This window comes from Pelodiscus sinensis, chromosome 2 (genome assembly GCF_052426305.1).
Source record: "Pelodiscus sinensis isolate ZL-2025 chromosome 2, ASM5242630v1, whole genome shotgun sequence".
Taxonomy (NCBI): domain Eukaryota; kingdom Metazoa; phylum Chordata; order Testudines; family Trionychidae; genus Pelodiscus; species Pelodiscus sinensis.
Window position 1 is genome coordinate 47989894 of NC_143053.1, and position 14356 is coordinate 48004249.

At 39.4% G+C, this 14356-nt stretch overlaps 1 long non-coding RNA gene across 1 annotated transcript in view; it reads right to left on the reverse strand.

Moving 5' to 3' along the window:
• Positions 1 to 2263: 2263 nt before the first annotated feature.
• LOC102449488 (uncharacterized) overlaps positions 2264 to 14356 on the reverse strand; it is a 38586-nt gene continuing 26493 nt past the window's right edge. The window contains exon 3 of the long non-coding RNA XR_016348704.1: positions 2264 to 3293. This is a non-coding gene — a long non-coding RNA (uncharacterized LOC102449488). The remainder of the gene's footprint in view (positions 3294 to 14356) is intronic.

Below are 14356 nucleotides of genomic sequence, written 5' to 3' on the forward strand. Positions count from 1 at the left end.
CTGGTAGGAGGAGATAGATGGCTGTCTGCAGTATGGAGATGGCCAGTGGAGGGCCAGTTTGCAATGGTAGGAGTGCCCAGATGGGAACAGTACTTCATAGAGACACAGATTCAGCAACATACCGCCCCCTCTCTTTCTCCCCCCCCCCCCCCACACAGACAGGTATGAGTTTGCTTTAATCTGTACATAGACTCTACAGTGTCCTATTGACTTCACAAACAGCCTATCTAAATCAAAACAACATTGAAAGTGAATATCCACTTTTCTAGCTTTTTAAAAATCACTACTTCCTATGAAGAGGAATCTGATTAAGCTGCAAAATCATTACATTGTAAGAAAGGAAGTCTCCAAGAACTCCTGAGCCCTCAGTGTGTTGCTGTGTCCAAAGGGGCTAATGTGATCCTTTGTATGTGTAAACAGGAAAATATTGAATAAGAGTAGGAAGGTTATGTGAGCTTTGTATTGGCCGACCGCTACCTAAATACTGTGTTGTAGTCTGTTAATCGCAGTTCAAGGAATATGTTGATAAATTTGAAGAGGGTTCATAGAAGAGCCATGAGAATGATGAAAGAACTGGAAAACATGGCATACAATGAAAGACTCAAGGAGCCCAATCTGTTTAGTTTAACCAAAAGAAAACTCTGGGGTTATCTGATCATAATCTACAAGGGTCTATATGGGGAGCAGAAATTTAATAATAGCAGGATTTACAATCTAGTAGTCAAATGTATGACAAGATCCAGTGGCTGGAAGTTGAAGCAACATAAATTCAGACTAGAAATAAGATATACATTTTTAAGCTTGAGAGTCAGACCTGTCAATGGGTGAAAGGGGAGGAGGAAGGAGCAACTGCCCTAAAGCCTGGCGATTCAAAAGTGTCTGGGGGCCCCAGTCACTTTTACTGTGGCAGTGATGGTGGCTGGAGCCCCAGGCCCTTTAAATCACCACTGAAGTGCCATGGAGCACTCTGGGGCTATGTTTACAAAGCAACATGTTTTTGAAATAATTAGTGCTTTTCCAAAATAACTTTAGTCTGCATCTACAGAGCAGGCAGTTATTTTGAAATAGTGTCAAAATACTGTCAAGCTGCAGGACTTCTTATTCCAACTCCTGTAACCCTCAGGCTGCGTCTAGACTGGCGAGATTTTGAACAAAAGTAGCCGCTTTTGCGCAAAATCTTGCCGCCTGTCTACACTGGCCACGAGTATTTGCGCAAGAACACTGATTTTGTACTATACATAATCAGTGGTTCTTGCGCAAATACTCCGATGCTCCCGTTCAGGGATAAGCCCTCTTGCACAAGTATTCTTGCGCAAGAGGGCCAGTGTAGACAGCCAAGTTAATTTCTTGCGCAAGAAAGCCATCAGAGCTTTTTTGGCCATCAGAGCTTTTTTGCGCAAAAGAGCGTCTACACTGGCACGGATGCTTTTGTGCAAAAGATGTCTTTTGCGCAAAAGCATCCGTGCCAGCGTAGACGCTCTCTTGCGCAAATATTTTTAATGGAAAAACTTTTCCGTTAAAAGCATTTGCGCAAAATCATTCCAATCTAGACGCAGCCTCATTGTATTAGGAATAAGGGAAGTCAGAGAAAGAGTGCTCTATTTTGAAAGTGCTGTGTAGATGCTCCTGATTTCGAAATAAGCTATTTTGAAATAAGATATGCAATTGACGTTGCTCAGTTTACATAGCATATTTTGAGTTAAGCCTGGCAGTGTAGATGCATCCAGGATGGCTTTGTGGGGGATTCTCCATCTCTGAACTTTTTGAAATCAACATTGGATATTTGAATTTAAATATGAATTAATTTAGGAAAGCCTGTGGCCTGTGATATTCAGGAAGTCAGACTACATAGTCACAATAATCCCTTCTGTCTTTAATTAAGCTATTAATTTACTCTGCAAGAGGGGCCTTTGACTTTGGAATTAATTTCATCCACCATTCAGTCTGAAAGAGCCCAAATCTGTTGACCTTGAGGGCACATTGCAAAACTTATCTGTTTTCTCAGACGTTTGGATAGCGGGAGGATAGAGTATGATGAGACTGATGTGGGATGAGTGGATTTATTTGTTCAGTTGCTACAACTGGATGAGTTCTTTCTTTCTGAGCATATACTGATTGTACTGGCTTCTTGTATGTTTTGCATTTGGAAATATATTTAAGATGGTGTGATACCTACTGCTGTTTGGCAGGGTGTTCTTTATTGGTATTTACAAAAAAAATAATTAAAAAAAATATTCCATTACAGCAGATGTGATGTTTATATGGAAGAAAGTTTCACAAGTTATATATCCCTCATATTAAAAAGGATTCTCTTCTGGTTTCTATATGTTTCCACTTACTTTCAAAGATCATATTGTTAATGTGCTCATTAGCAACGGATCACCACAAATGGCGGTAATATGTCCTGATTGTGAGGATTGGAAAGGTGCCCCATAAACGATAATACATGTTCTTTATTTATGCATGATTTTTATTTATGCATGATTTTTCTTTGGAGAAAGTATACTCTTTGTGTACTTCTCAGAATTAAGTTTAAGCTTTTTTTCTTCAAAAGAAATACACCCAATAGAGAATTTATTAATCCAATGTATACAGCAGCATGTATGTCCACAATGTTTTACAAATAGTTACTGATGCTATGCAATGACAGAATCTTACATCAAAGATTTTTCAGTGATGGAATATACGTAGACAAATGTTCCTAAAACCTAACACTTTAACTATTGCTTGAGATGACAATAATAAGATATCAATTGTGTTAAAAAGAAAGTCAATTAAACCTGTTCAGTGTTATATATTAAACAATGTTAGAAAGGGGGCATTTTAAAAAAGAAAATGTAAAAGGAAAACCAAACTGGATACAATATTTTACAAGATATCAATAATTGCTAAGGAACAAATTCTGTCAAATATAATATCTAGGGCATGATACAAAGCCCACTGAAGTTAAAGAAAAGACTCCCTTTGATTTCAATGAATTTTGGTTCAATCCCAGAAATAAGATGGCAATACAAGCTTTATAAATATTGATAGATTAGATTAGATTAGATTAGATTAGATTAGATTAGATTAGATTAGATTAGATTAGATAGATGCATCTTTTATGGATTTAAAGTCAATCAGTCTATGTACATATAACGAAGATTTTGGCATTAAGCTCTATGTAAGAAATTAGATATTTTTCCTGGAGTGTTGCAATTTTGTTGAAATTTCAGTGATTCAAAAGTTCAGCTGTTTATCTTCTCTGTAGATATCTAATAGAGTGCACAGGAGAGTCTGTAGTGTCTGGATACCTATATCAAAGGTGAAATAAAAAAAATACAGATTGATTTTTGCCCTTGAAAGCAACATCACATGAATTCAACACAAAGCACCCATAATTTCTCTAACTAGTTGACTACCATAGTTTTGCAACAGGCATTCACTTACACAGCATGCACACTGAAATCCAAGTCTCAATACAAAAATGAAAATATGAGCTGAGCTATCACAGTCTGATCTCAGAATAATCCAGGAATGAAAATCTGATCTAAGCTGTTTGCTTTTATAAACTTTGGACGTGTCTGCTTTTAACTTCCAGCAGATTGGTGGCTCTTCTCTACAAAAACAAAGCTTTATGTCTCTTGTTGACCTTGAATTTTACAGTTTAAGGTGAATATTCGGCCAACTGGGAACAGATAAAACTGAAGGATATCAGAACAGTTTGGGGGAAAAAAGCAGCTGACTAAAGGGAAAACCAGTATTTTTCTGCAGCCATCAACCCTAATTGTCTTGCCAGAAATATTAATGTGAATACCAAAACACATATACACAAAAGATGGAACTAATGGAGAAATCTCCCTAATTAAACCATAAAAATGGTCCCAACTCCCAATCTATTTGTATCTCTTACAATGTTGACACTTCTGTGTGAGGTGAACGGATCACGTCGGGCATGATCTGTATTAGAAAGTTGTTTAGGAATAGATGCTCATGTGCACATGTATTGTTCATCTGTGTGCTTTCAGAACAACTATGAGACACATCCTGCTGCTCCCATCTTGCACAGTTGCTCAAGGACCACAGAGTATTAGAACTTACTGCCATGGTTTTGCTGCATGGGGATTGATGGGCAGGTTGTGAAGAGGCTTCACAGAAAGAATTCACGGCCCTTACATGTCAATGAGAAGTGCTCAACCGAGGCACCCTCCAATAGAGTGCACAGGAGAGTCTGAGTATGGGGGAGTGCAGAAGATTGGATCTGCAGCCATGAGGATCCACTGTCCTAAACCCCTTTGGTGTTGGTGATGACGGCTATAATCTATAGCAGCGGCTATACTTATGTTTCATAAATCACCACCAGATAGCAGAAGAGAATTCCATTCATATCAGCCCTTACATAGCTTCCTTGCAAAGTCCTTTTACTTGCACTTTGCTTAGGGGACCCAAAATTAGCACTGTCATTGATTGATTACCAGAATATCACTTCTATCTTTTGCCTCTCTTTTTCATTATTTAAAGTGCAGCATAAATATATGCCTCCCTGTACAGGCACATGAAAGACAAGATCCTTAACCCAGGAGCCAGCAGTCTAATTTGGACAAGTACACTAACAGTTCCAGTGTAAGTGACCAAGGGATATTGCTGGCTAGGAGATCAAAGTTGGAAGGGTGTGTTTCCTTCTCACACACATTCTATTTAGACTTACAGTTATGGATAGATATTCTTCTCTGCAATGCTAATCACTGTTAGAATGAAGACCATGACAGAACCAGTGAAGAAAGAGCCAGAAAACTCATACCGCTTTGGCCAGCCAGAAAAAAGACATAAAGAGAGCCCAAATGGCTAAATTCACAAAGTCTCAGGTGCCTAGCCTCCCTGTGCAATGAATGGGGAGAGATTCACAAAAACCAGCAAGCCAAGTGGCTCCCTGCCTAAGTTAGCTAGTGGACTATGCCAAGATCAGGGGTATGTCCTAAGGTCTGCCCATCTCAAGCATTTTGGTGCCCAAGTCTGGACTGAAGGTAGGTGCCACTCTCTGTTTCTCTGATTCTCAGCTGCTAGCCATCTCTTTCATTCGGTGCCTACACTGTCTGTGAAAGAAGCTGGGAAAATGAGAGGGATACCAGAGTGAGCAAGCATGCACTTAACTTTTAGCATGAATGCGTAAGACCTGGGATCCAGTCCTCCTGCTCCAATGCCTTTTTCATTACTGGGTGATAGCAGAACCATTTTAACAGATAAGCCTGCTATCTGACTAGCCCATGGCTCACAGGGGTGGGCACTCACAAGAAAGGTGGCAAATTACTGTTCAAATCCCTTCTCCCCTTCAAGGGAAGGGGAGACTGGAATGAGTAATCTCTCACATCCAAGGGGACTACCAAAACTATTGGGCTAAAAACTATGATGAGGGTTCCATTCCATATCCGTTTTTTGTGAGCTTTCTTTTGGGGCCCAATTCAGGAAGTGAATTCTCCGTATACATCCTGGATTGGGTCTTGCAGGGCGAGATAGCAATGCCCATCTTCCCACAGTTTGCACATTGCCTTGTTGTTTTTGTCTCCCAGACACCTAGGGTACGTTTACACAGCAGTGTTAATTTCAGAATAACTGATGTTATTCTGAAATAACATAGTGTACATCTATATTACAAGTCATTATTTTGAAATAACGGCGAGCTAGAGGATATCTTACTCCAACTCATGGTAACAGTCATTTTAGGAGGAATAAGGGAAGTCAAAGGAAGAGTTTTCTTCCTTCGACTTCCTGCTGTGTGGACAGCACCAAAACTCAAGTTAAGGTATTTCGACTTAATATATGCAATTGACGTAGCTAAAGTTACATAGCTTAATTCGACTTTAGCCCTGCTGTGTACACATACCTTTAGACTGAGGCTGCAGCATGTATGAGCAGAAACATAGGTACCTTGGGAACTTTGATGGCAAAATAAGGAATGGCAGTTGCTAAGAGAGGTTTTGTGAATACCAGTAGGGCCTGAGGGATTTAGGCATCCAAAGTATCAATTAGGCACCTAAATCCTTTAGTGAAGCAAGCCCCAAAATGCCTAAGTTGAAAGCCATATACTTTCCTAGATACCTGATTATTATATTTGGCAATAACAAAGACATAGAAACCCCGTTCACTGCCAGATTTGCACCCACACATCTGCCAAAACAAACAAAGGATTATATGTAAGCTATGTTGCCCTTATAGAGTGCAGAGATACACTTAATATTCCAAGGTACTCACTTTTTTTTTTTTACAGAGATCAGAAATGAGCCCAACAAAACAGCTGCTCAGACCTTTTCATCTCTGGCCTCAGAAATTTCCTACTACTATGTTTGATTGAGAACATGAGTAAGAGGCTATCAAAGCATTGTTCAGCCAGGTTGGTGGGTCAAATTGCAGCCTGTAAAGATTTTTAACATGGGACTATGTAGCTATATAAATTCATCGCAATACCTCACTCAAACTATGTGAGAGCTTCAACCTAGGACTCCTCATATTTCTTTTATTAATTAGCAAAGGATAGTTGTCCTTCTGATATTAATGTATTATTATTACCATCACTTCATACATTACACGTTGCTGGGATCTGGTCTTCTGCTGACAATGTATACTGCTTTGGTGATTTCTATTATGAAAATGTCACAGGAGAAGCATCAACTCCCCGTAATATTGAGCTAGAAAGATCAGGTAATTGTAAGACTGGCCTCTACGGAATCTCATTCCTTGTCTGTTCCTTTGAAAACTCACAATTGAAAAAGAGATATATATGTTTTTGGTTTCACAAAGAAATCGCTGGTTTCATCTTCCCCTTTGTTATATGCCATCAGTTAATTTATTATCTCACTTTTGTTTTTAGCACAACATGCATATAAAACTGACTCCTACTGCAATTTTAATTCATAAATCTTAGCACAGGCGTTAATCCCTCAGAAATGGTTTCTTCCTCACCTACTGAGGGACAGAAACATTTATGAGATCATCAAATTCCATTTGGAACAACTCATAGTTGTTTAGTAATTGTAAACAGGTGGTGTTAGCAGTCTTGCTTAGAGGCACATTTAATCTACTTCACACAGAAAAAGAACACATAACAAAGCCATTTATGGAAATAAGAGATGCATTTTTAGTACAAAAAGGAGAGCTATACCTACTCCCCTTCTAAATTGGTTTCTTCCATTTCATTCTTTTTTAAATGAGCAATTACTTCCATTTAAGAATTACTACAAACCACAAGACAACTTTTACAATTTTAGCTTTCCCATGAACTTTACCAGATTCCATTGCAAAACAAGAAAAGTTCACTGTGAACTACAGAATATGGTAATATTTCAGCACCGAATGAAAAATGTAGAATCTAGGGGGAAAAAGTCATGTGGAATCAGTCACAGTTGGTAAACTGCCTCACATTGTATGGTTTTGATGTATTATTGTCACCCTTTTGCCTTTGCATTTTATCATGAAATGAAGTGAGCAAGTAGAGAATGTGATATCTTTAACTGGATACTTGCAAATTGTCATACTAAAATGTTTTGGCCTTCTCCCCAAATATCCTTTCTTTAAATATTGGCAATTAAGGACCTTTTTGATTCATAAGCTTGTTATGGTTAATTGTCAACACAAGAGCCATCTTGTCCTCTTCCCCTTTTTCTTGGGAGCAAACATTTTCTGCAAGTAATGAAATTAAGATAGTCACCCAGCAGCCATCATTGATTATTTAAGACATGACACCTTGAAAGCTTAAGAAAAAGGTAAATATCTAACGAATTTACAACTGTGCGCAGCAAATATTTATTCTGTTAAATCTCTCCAGTGCTTACACCAGTGCACTAACAGGGCAGTTTCCAGAAGACATAAAATATCAAAGGTCAGCAAAACAAGCTCAGTTTGAATCACTGCCAAGTGATTTTAAGAACTTGTAAGTATGTAGGTATATGAAAACCTCCTCAAATCCTAAATCACTGCAGTATCTGGAGAGACCACAACTATTAATAAATGGACCCATTTTATATATGGGGAAATGAGACACAGAATGTATAAAAGGTAACATCTTTAAATTCCTAATGAGATTTGTGCTCCTAAATCACTACCCCCTGCCTCCCCTAAACCCTGTGGCGATGGTGCTGGGGGGAACCAACTTTTAAGCTCCCCCTAGCACCAGCTCCTGCTGTATATCAGAGGCAGCAAGGGGGGCTTTTGCTTATCAGACAGTCGACTAGTCGCTTACATCCCTAATCCTGGCCTCCTTCCCTCAGCAGCACAGAAGCTTCCTGGCTCCCTCCCTGTCCACATTGCATTGGGCCGCATGCGAGGTTCTCCCCACCCCATGTTGCATTGGGCTCCTGGATCCCCCTACATCCCACAGAGTGCTGCAACTCTCTGATCCTGGAACATCCGTGGTCTGGCAGACCAGAGAGTCCCTGTTTGTAGAACAGCAACCTGTACGAATACAAGCATTGGTGCTAAACTGCTTCTCTGCTACAATACTACAGTCACCCATAAAAGTGTGTTTCAATAGGTCAAACAAATACACAGATCATGCATCCCTGCATTTCGGAAAAACAAGATGATGTGTAGTATAGTCAGTGTGGATAGGTTTTAGCTACATTCTCATTATATATACATGTATATCTGAGTATGAGGAACCCATTTTAGGATCACAATATATTTCAAGAGTCTACTGAATATCTGTCATCTAAGTGAAAAATCAAAACAGAAGAGTCAGCACTAGTTAACAGTACATAGATGTGAAACACTTATTGGTGGATTTTGAATCAATAGGCAACTTTCCCTCTTAGTGGGATGCAATAGGCAAAATCCTGCTCAACTTATCAAAGTAACCCAACTGAGGACAATGGGGCTTTTTTCACTTGAATAAGGTGAGCAGGATTTGATACAATATGGATATTGGCCCTGACCCTTGGCTGCACCCCAAATGAGCGCAGTGCAATTAGAGGAGAGGGATATGCAAAGGTAGCTTGTAGCCACTAATCATGGGTCAATTGCACACTGAGGCCAGTCCCTAAGCATAAATTAAAACAGACCAAAGGCTGCTGTGATCAAATTTATATCAATTGTCAACAGCTTCCAGGGGGTCAAAATGGCAGCGGAGGCTGGATGATTTACAGAGAAGTCCTGGTTGCACCTCTTACAACAACCAGGAGAGGGGAGATCTCAGTTACAACACTGCAGCTACGTCTACTTCTAGAAATGCTTTTAACGGAAAAGTTTTCCGTTAAAAGCATTTTCGGAATAGAGCGTCTAGATTGGCACGGATGCTTTTCCGCAAAAGCACTTTTTGCGGAAAAGCGTCCGTGCCAATCTAGACGCGCTTTTCCGCAAAAAAGCCCCGATCGCCATTTTCGCGATTGGGGCTTTTTTGTGGAAAACAAATCTGAGCTGTCTACATTGGCCCTTTTGCGCAAAAGTTTTGCGTAAAAGGACTTTTGCCTGAACGGGGAGCAGCCTAGTATTTCCGCAAGAACACTGACAATCTTACATGAGATCGTCAGTGCTTTTGCGGAAATTCAAGTGGCCAGTGTAAACAGCTGGCAAGTTTTTCCGGAAAAGTGGCTGATTTTCTGGAAAATTGGCCAGTCTAGACACAGCCTGCCTGTATACCCTTTGAGGCTCCCTTTACACTGGTGTGAGCTTGCCTTGCGTACTTGTTTTAAGGCTACTTTGCAAAGTGAATGTACTACAGTGCAGAATATAGCCCAATATTCTCATAAAATAATCTAGACGTAATTATTCAAAATGTATTACAAAGATAAAGTATCCATTTTATGTGACAGCTTTTGAGAGAGAAAAGAACATAACAGAATGGAAAATGATTACGCAAAATAGGAGTGGGACTGTGATAGTTCATGGCATGTTGCACATAGCATGCCGGCAGTTCGAGAAAGGCATGTCACGCTGTGTTTTTGATTGAGGAATGCCATAGTTAGGAGGCATGTCAGAGCCAAAGAGCCAGATTGTCATTGCCTTTAACTTCACTGAGGTGCATGCCTGGATATGGAAAGCATGGTAGGCGTGGATGGAAATCCCGTTAACAGTCAGAGCATGGTAGGAAGAGCTGCCAAACCAGAAAGGGCAGGATACGAGGATAAGTTCTTCTGCCTTCATAACCCATGGAGCTTGGCCAATTTATTCACTTTTTTTTTTTTTTTTTTTTTTTGATGAACAGCAGAATCTACCACACATAGACAAAGATTAGACAAGCCTTTTCTATCCCTTTTTATTTCAATAGGCATAGAGTGATATATTGTCAGCACAGTATGTAGCAGCTGTCATGCCAAATCCCATCAGAATTATACTAGTTCAGCAATCAGTCCATCATCTCCGTTAATTTTTACTCAATGTAAGGTAAATTAGCCTGAAAAAAACAAACTTTGGAGTTTACTTAGCACCTGCAATTAAGAGGCAAATAAGAGCGTTTTCCCTGTGAAATTTGATTAAGTGAACATATAATAAAGAGAATATTAGAATCAATGTATACATCTAAGCAATGAATCAATTAGTACATATGGGACTTCCACAACATAAGCTTTTTGTCCATTTAAGGCATAACTTCCACATTTGACACATTGAACAACATAATCTCTGTAAGTAGGTGACTATTACACATTTATCATTGGGATTTGCTTGCATGACATGCACTCTGAAATACAAATCTCTATTCAAGAATGAAAATCCGAGATGAGCTATCTACTTTTATACACTCTGGCACAGTCTGACTCCAAATAATCCAAGAATGAAAATCTGACCTTTCATAAGATCCAGGCGTCTGCTCTGAAATTCCAACAGACTGGCAACTCTTCTCTACCAAGGTACAACTTTATGTCTCTTATTGACCTTGAATGCTACAGTCTGACAAGAACATTCAAATAGGTGAGAACAGTTCAACTGAAACAACAGAAATGTTCAATTAATGCCAGAAAGACTAATAAGCTATGGAACCAGAACTGTTAAAACACACTGATGACATTATCCGGTGGAAATAAGGGGGAAAAATTACTTTGCAGCATATATATTGATACAGCAGATTAGAAACTTTTGCCTTTTCCACCCACCTCAGTAAGGGGATGGTAAATGAAAAGAGAATGCCCCAATAAAGGCAAAGCTGTATAAAGAATGTCACAACAAAATCCAGTCGAGATACATGTGAGATGGAGCAAACAACCAGGTTCTTCTCTAGCTAAGATATTTATGGGGAGGCTTTCCCAATGCTCTCTAGAGAGAACAATATTGTGGAGGGGAGGTCAGTAGTGGTCCCTTAAACTCTCCTTCATGTTCATTCTCCCTATGAGATAAATGCTCATCCATAAGTAACCTTTAAGAGATTCAAACTCCATACATGTTCCGTTCATGGGACACCCATTTCTCCATGAAATGCCTGATATGCAACATATGCATGTTAACTCTTAACTGATCACAAACATCTGTCTACAGACTCAGCAGGAGACCCGTGCATCTCTAATCACTCCTTCGGCGTGTCCTTTAGAAGATACTCTTCATTCCCCTCTAACTTTCTGTGCAGGCTGCACATGGCTCTGTCCTTGATTACAGTTCCCTCCTTTTTTCTACTTTATCTCTGGGTAATCTCATCTGTAAACACAAATTCAACTCTATGCTGACAACTCACATCTCTTTCTCTCTATCTTCCAGACATGTCTCTTTCTGTCCAGACTAAAATCTCTGCTTATCTCTGCACATTCCTATGAATGACCTATGGATGTCTCAAACTCAGCAGGGCTAACACAGAGTTCTTAATCTCGCCCATCTCCATCAAAGCATCCTACCAGTAGACAAAATCTTGATTACTGTAGACAAAATCTTCAAGCCTACTGTTCACTCAGCCCCATAATCTGGGAATTGTTTTTGCTTTATACTTTTCTCTAGATCCTTATATTCAGGCTATGTTTAAATGCAGTCTTGCTCTTCTGATATCCATTCATAATGCTTTTGCAAAAATCATTCTCCTAGCTTCTCCAGAGTTTACATTTATGTAAATGAACTGATGTCAGTGGAATTACTACCAATTTATTCCCAGCAGGATTAGATTGTGGATTTAGGGCATATCTGCATTATAGATGCATAATGTAGATGTCTTAATACATGCCATTGGAATAAAGGTTAATATGGTTCAATATATCCAGTACAGCAGTGTTTGTTGTCTGTTCTCTCCCTTATTCCTACTCTCCTATGATTTTTCCCCGTCTATCCTCATTTCCTCATCTTGCTTTTCCTTTCTGAACATTTTTTCCTTTTGCTCTGTGATGGACACCATTTTGTCGTCCTCCCAGCCCTCCATTTTATATAAATTACATACACACACACATACACACCAGCCAGAATTGGTACTTGGCACTAGCTATGCCTGAAGGCTGTTCCAACATAGGTTTTCCTTGGATGCCTACCAGCATCTCTCTCTTTGAAGGCTGAAGAGCTTTGGGTGGAGTAACACGTGTTCAAAAGAAATTTGCAACACTCTGGAAACTGGCAGCCCTACCAATTTGGCTGAGAAGGGAAAAAGACTACCAACACTGTCTTTAAACTTTATCTAATCTCAGATGTGACCTTGGCATATCGGACTTACTAGGCAGACACCCACATTTAATAATGTTCATATATGTTTATTTCCTTGCCATCTCTCTGGCAAGTTTCAGTGAACACTAGTCAATCAGATGTCTGTCACCGTAAATATTGTAATTTCAGTGGCACTGCCCACATGCTTAAAGTGAAGCATGTGAAGTATTTTGGGGAGTGGACCAAAGCACCCAGGACCTTGCAGGATTGAACCCTGAAAGCATAAGAACACTGATAAACTTTTTTACACTTTCATTGTTTTACATTTGGTCATGGGACTGTTTCAGACAATGGAGTATTTTCTGAGTGCATCACCACATTTCCTGGTAGATGGTTGCTTCACCCTAAGAATATGGGTGGCCTTGATGTGCTGAACCATTGTGGAGCTAGGAAATTTGGGCTAGTCACTGTAGTTGGAGTCACTATAGTTGGGGCACTCTTTGTGTAGCATTTGCACAGAGTAACAGGGAGAGGAAAATTTGAGTAGGCAGCAGCAATGTGCCAAGGAATGACATCAACAGAGTCCCTCGGTTATTAGCTGTTATTACTAGGCCAATGACAACAGAGATAGGACTATGCTATGTTGTAATTAAGGGTAGATATGTTTTATATAGGCAGCAACTTGAAATATATACTGGTACTGCTTTTGCATGGCTATCTTCACTATTAATTTTTCTTCTGTGCACTTCTAATGGCATTTTCTAAATTTCCACTTTCATATACAATAGGCATGCCTTTCTTATACTACTCAGCAGAAACTATAGCAAACTACCCCAATACACTAGGCATAGAAGGTATTCTTTCTGAACTTACACCACTGTACTTTTTACTAGAGCTGCCATTAAATCAGTGTTTCAATTATAGATCTTACACACATTGTTGGGCAATAGGTCAACAACTTTCCTTTGTTTTTTCCAGGACCAGCAGCATTTGTCTAGCTGTAACTTTAGAGAGGCTGAAGATACTGATAGCCACACTAAACTCCACTGAGACAGAGAAAAGTATGTGTTTTGTTGATCTGCTCTCATTAGCAAGAAAGGAAACTTCACAGGATAAAAGCTCATAAAGTTTGGGATTTAGATGTGGAAGTCAGGACCATTAAAATGACTACATACTTGGGCTATGAAAGAAGGGAGGTTCATGGTACTTTAATACATATCCTTCCTTCTCTAATGATTGCACAGTGGCATTAACTTCAGTCTTATGATGCTAGCCAAAAGAATGTAGTTGGAATGGAGAAGAGGGATATATAGGAATAAAACAGTGGTCACATAACTATGTCCCATCTCTCTTGGATCATTTATAGTTAGGGTAAATAAAGCACTAGTAGAAATATTGCCGAATAATCCTGCATTGGCAGGGAGATGGACTAGCTGACTTTTCCAGCTCTAGCTTCTATTACTTTACACTGTGATTCTATGAATCACGAAGAGCAGCACCATGGACTCCAGCTGGACTATACTTTAGTCTCTAGTAATATAAACTGCACACACAAAACCACACGGGCACATGCAAACAAGTGTATGAGAAAAATATATACTTTCTGTATGCAAATGGATATGAGACTTGTGCTACAACAAAAAATTAAATGTGAAGATTTTGGATATCAAGTATATATTTAGATACACCCCTTTCAAACACATATTGAATTACAGTTGAGTTTTCCAGGCTGCATGGTAAGTAGAGGCCACCAGAAGTCTGGCCCTGCAGTAGCCTCCGGTAACTAGGAGAAGCTGGTTCAATTTCCTATCCACAGTTCTGCATAATGCAAGTGCTTGTGGTT